Below are 5,751 nucleotides of genomic sequence, written 5' to 3'. Positions count from 1 at the left end.
GGCTAGAAATCTTTTGAGGGGTGTTTAAAGAAAATTTCATACACGTAAGGTCGACAATTATGTGAGCGCATTATTGCTGCCGAAACCAGGCGATTCATGCTTGTTACCAAGAGAAGTATCGTCCCTGCGGTTCTGTCAGTGGTGCTTAACAGAGCGTCATTTATAACTAACCGTCGTTCGCAGCAGCTGCACATTTTCGATACATGCGGTGCAGACACGTAGATTTAAACGCATTTCAAACGTTCACATCCGCATATTTTATGCAAAGCTTGTTTTTACTATTCATTCATACCGCAGAGAAAACAGGTGTCTGTAGAAGCAAATCTGCATGCGGAAAAAGATTCAAGATGCAGGAACCTTTAGATCGCATTTATTTCGTCCAAGGGAATGGATCACCAATGGCTGCTGACAGCAGGGCAAGAGTGCTGGTTCTTCGAGCCTTGGCGGGGGGGAGGGGGGGGAGGCAAAATTCAAAGCAACTGAAAAGGCAACAAGCTATTAAGAGCAACAACAGGTTATTTTGAATGCACTAATCACATCAAGGTGGCCAACTTGCAAAGTAATTATTCACGCATTGCACACTCTAATATGAAAACCCTTTTTATCTCTTCATACTACTCAGAGCAGAAGAACCAGTAGTTGAACACACTGTATCAAGTCAATAATATCGTGAAAAGAGGCTTTGGCCACAAAGCTGTTTTACAAAGCATTGCAACCTATCACATCAGAGGCAAGGAAAATTTACGCCATTCAACAGTGCATTCAGAACTCACAAGAAATGATGCTTCGGACTGCGTCTTGCTTCAGACATTTTATTTTTTGCAGGCCACATGAAGTGGTGTTTTGTGAAGTGGGCCTGCATAAAAGCAGTTTCAGTGATAAGTAAACACATCCGCAAAAACATGTGCAATATTTAACAGCAGTGCTTTGTCTGATACCTAGGAGAAGCCCGCGAGGCTTGCAAATATAGAATGAACGAACTAGTGCATATAAGTAGTGCGATACATGGACCTCCATCCCAACATGAGACGGCAGGACATTTAGGAAAATTTACCATAGCACAGCGCTTATTAAACATACAGACAGAATTTTACATTCCTCATTTCGACTAAGACTGATCGAACAAGCAACATATTCCGGGCGGTAAAGGCTGAAGCTATCCCAGCTGTTTCATAAGCGGGAGCGCGCGAGACTTTCGCTTACTACAAAGCAATGAACAACTAGCGCATCATTGAACACTACATGGAAAATCAGAATGCCGACAAAAAAAAAATAAATAAAAAACAGAGAAGAGAAAAACCAGGGTGCAGCGGGCTAATTGCTATCTGCTAGTATTGTATCTGCCAGTATTTACTCTGCTTTGGACACACTATTAATTCCAGGCCCGCATAGTCAGAACAATCGTACAAGCAACCGAGCTAATTGGACGAGTTGGCAGATTAACATTGTTGACATGTATGTGCAGCGCGGCACAGACGTGTCGTTCATTCTTTGTCCCACGTCTGTGTCTCGCTGCGCATAAACGCCAAAAATCGTACAAGTGAACAACCTCTCATGCCAGGCGTACGCATCTATGCGTTAACAGGGGTGTTACTGGAGATAAATCTTGACGTATGTGTAAACAAAGTAAAATTGCGCAGTGGAGTAGTTGATTCGTCATTGTTAACGTTGTTGCACAGAGCGACGAAAGGACGGGACTTAAGCGAGAAAACAGAAGTATCATGAAAGAGCGTAGGTTAGGGCGTGCTGGTATTCCATAACTGAGGTTTTTTAGCGCACGAAAAGGGACGAAGACAGTGGCAAGACGCGCTGTGTCCATAGCGCTGTGTCCGCGTCTTGCCACTGTCTTCGTCCCTTTTGGTGCGCTAAAAAACCTCAGAGGTACCATGTGTTCTTTTCTCGATAATTCTTCGTTCTGCGCAACGGTGTTACTTATGTGTAAATAAAGCGAACTCACCTCGTATACCCTGGTCCCTTTCGGAGCCGCCCGGTCTCGGTCCGTACGCAGTAGCCCCACCTGTCTCTGGCGCACGTCTGTATGTCCACACGGCACCGCGTAAAAAGCTTTGTCACGTTCCGTGCGGTTTGCGCAGTTTGGTGCGCTGCACCCCATAATACTGGAATACAAGGGTCGATATGATGTGTTTCGTATCTCTTCACCAACGTCCCTGACTTATACCGTCGAATACCGTACCTGCAACCCGCAGCCGATGAATAAAGCGCACGCTCGACGGTCCGCTGATTGCAAAGTCGATGGCACCGACGGAAACGACGGGTCGGCGTCGCGTCCGTAAAGTTGGCTTCGTAGCGGCGCAGTTGAACATTTGACGTCATATCGTACCACGTGATAGCGCTCGGCCAATAGCGGTGCGAGCGGCGCCGGAAAAGTTACGCGCAACTCTGTTCCCTGCGGGAGCATATACAGGAAGACTAAGCCTATGGTGTGCAGCCGAGCGGCAGCACGTGCCCCATAATTGTTGCGTCTCAAGCTGTGACTCCCACATGCCTCGTGATCTCGTTACGCGTAATCGCGCACGGTGGTCTTTTATGACAGGGAACATGCGAGCGCGTGGCCTGTGCTCTGCGGAGGTAATGTGGAGATAGAGTTACTGTATGTGCTTTATGTGCTACCTACGGTAGCATATACAGTAACTCTATGTGGAGACTGCTTAGAGCGCCAGCAAGTGGCAGCAAGTGGCAGCAAGGGGAAGCACGTCCGCTTGTGGCGTCATCTATTGGCGGCCAGAATAACCAGTCATGGCCGATACGCAAGCACCTGCAAGAATTAGCTGAGCACCCCCCCCCCTCCCCAGCCCCCTCCCCGCTTGACTGTTGCGCAAGGAGGGGGCCTGCAGCGCAGAGTCTGCTGCTAGCAAACAGTGCCGGGTATGCAAGCGCGCTGAAAACTTGAAAGTGCCAACATACGCCCACTGGTTATTAGATACTGCGAGCGTATAGTAATGCGTACGAATTCTAAGGCTACTTCCCTCGGATCTGTGTCCGTCCGTCCGTCCGTCTCTCTGTAACGTGTGACACGATGCACTTATGCAAAGGTATACATGAGGTCCTACGAAGGTATACAGGGTGTCCCAGCAAACTTTAGCCAGAGTTTAAAAACATGCGAATGCCACGTAGCTGGACAGAACCAACGTAATGCTGCTTGCCGTCGCTTGGAGATACTCAATTTATTTTTTCATTCGACCTAATTACATAATGATTCCTAATTAATAAATCATCTTCTCAAATATTATAGTTAGATTAGAAGTGTGAATGTGAAAATTGTAGAGCGACACGAGAAACTCCCGATACGGCTTTCTGTTGCTCTATACGCGTACTCCATAAAAGTGTTTTTACGAGGGCGAAAGACGCCCGCGAATGCGCGCAAAGTGCCTCGAGCTGCCAGTCGCGCGGCAATTTTGAGGGCATTTGAGATTAGTTCAACCTAATCAGGTATCTTTAATTATTCATGGATTACTTATACAAACATTTCAATCATACAGTTAATTAAGCAAAATTAAGTGACTAATTACGCAAACGTCGTCATTATATATATTAACAGGTCAAATAATTGCTTAACAAATTCATTAGGTTTAATTACCTACGCGAAATTCGACCTGAGTGCATAGCTCTCTACTAAATTGTTCCGAATCATGTGGCGTTTATTCAGGCTATGCGGGGAAGTGGGGAGCCAGAGCAGCGTACTGCAAAAAAGTATGCTGAAACAATCCACTGGAGTTGTCTAAGTATGCATACGAGTAAGCATATCCTCAAATTAAAGTTGGCCCACCCCCAAACTTCAAGTTTGGCCACTTTTATATTTGGGTTGGCCCACCCTCAAATTTCAGTTGGCCCACCCCCGAATTTCATTTGACCCATCCCTTGCCAATGCACTTTCTATAAATCCGTAGGTATCGCTATTGGTATTCTCTCTGATGAATTTTTGTTTTGTTTTAATTGTTCCTTATCGGTTATAAAGCGGCCAATCCTCTACATTTCCACTACAATAACAATTAAATGTAACTTTACGCACTTTTGTGCCCATACAAGGCATTACATTCGAGGCGTAAAGGAGATCTTGCTGCAGTACTCGTCAAATATTGCTAGCGCATTAAAGTACGCTCGTAGTACCTATAAACTAGCGGGCATATAACGTCACTTCAACGTTTCCCGTTCGCTAGCGTACCGAGCGTGGTTTGCTAGCATCAGACGCTGCGCTGCGGGCCCCGACCCTTGCGCACCTATCTGGCGTGGGAGGGAGTTCAGCAGGCGCTGGCCTATCGGCCATGTCTGGTTATTCTTGCAGCCACTAGATGACGCCGCAAGTGGACGTGCTGCCCCTTGTTGCCGCTTGCTGGCGCTCCAAGCAGCCTCCGCAGTGCGCAGGACACGCGCTTGCGTGTTCCCTTTCATTAAGGTCCACCCTTTACACATACGCTTCTAGTCGCAATACACTACAACTGTTAGTAAGAGCAAATTTACTTATTTATTTATTTATTCTGTCAACCCTCTGTTAAGGGTTCTTACAGGGGGGTGGGGGCAAAAAATATACACACACATACCAGGTGCATGTATTCCAGCCAATCATGCAGATGATAAGCGAAGGCGGTCGGCCAATAGAAAAGGTCACATACGTATGAAGAGCTAGATGAATACAGGCTCCGCTCCTTGCACGTACTTGGAAGTAAAAGAAAATTGCCCACATCATGTGTGTTTTTGCATGGCACTTAATTGAAGTAAGGTTTCAATCAACGCTTCAATCTCTGCTTAGCGTTTATTCTAACAAGTGCGTTGGATCTGCTGCAATCTTTTTTGTTTCATGCAACCTAGCCTCAACATGGTGACGGTGAGCATGCACTTGAAGTTTATTCTCTTTATTCAACAACGTTTAACTTCGACATTACGTTCTCCACAATTTTTTTTTTTTTGCTTTTTCATTTTTTCCTATGACTAGCAATATCTGCTATCGTGTATCTTCATCTTTCATAGCTCCATTTAGGTTGGTTTGCTTATTACATAATATTAGAGATTCTGGTGGCCTTAAGCGGGAGTGGAGACCGTTTTTCACGTTCAAGAGGTATATTAACACTAAGTATGAAATAACAAACCTCAACTTAAGAAAAAAAGATGTGCAACAAGAACGAGTCATCCGATATAGAAGTGAAGTGGAATAGCAGGAAGTAACATGTTTTGAACTCCTTACCTCATCCTCCAGCTAAATAAAATCTAAACTTAATCTAACCCCCACCTCAGCTTTGACAATTGTTAAAATTGGTGAAGACACTGTCGCCAGTTTTGGGATTTAGCATGCAACTATTTTATACACAAGAATTTTCCTCCGTCAAGGTAAAATTTCACGCCTACTAAATTAAACGTGCCGCTCAAATACGCACGGACAGGTTCTTCGTGCCGTTTTCCGGGTGGATTTGCTCGGAAACTTTAAGATTAAATATTTTATATTTATTTCGCGAGTTGCATTGGGGGGGGGGGGGGGGGGGGGGATGATGTGATTGTTAGTTCGAAGCGCCGGCGTTCTGACCCGCAGGAATCTTCTGTTTGCCACGAAAATGTATTTCGCCATCTTTTCCTTATTTTTGAAACAAACCATCTGCCTTCGCGCCAATATAACACAGCCAGAAATTATTGCGCAGCGTGCCTCGTACAGTATTGAGAGACAAAGACCTTACCGTATACCGCCTTCACAAGGAAAAGAAACCACCTACATATAACCAGCCGTAATCAATCATTTAAAAA

This window comes from Dermacentor variabilis, unplaced genomic scaffold (assembly GCF_050947875.1).
Source record: "Dermacentor variabilis isolate Ectoservices unplaced genomic scaffold, ASM5094787v1 scaffold_12, whole genome shotgun sequence".
Taxonomy (NCBI): domain Eukaryota; kingdom Metazoa; phylum Arthropoda; class Arachnida; order Ixodida; family Ixodidae; genus Dermacentor; species Dermacentor variabilis.
The sequence above is the reverse complement of the archived record's forward strand: the minus strand, read 5'-3'. Positions refer to the sequence as shown.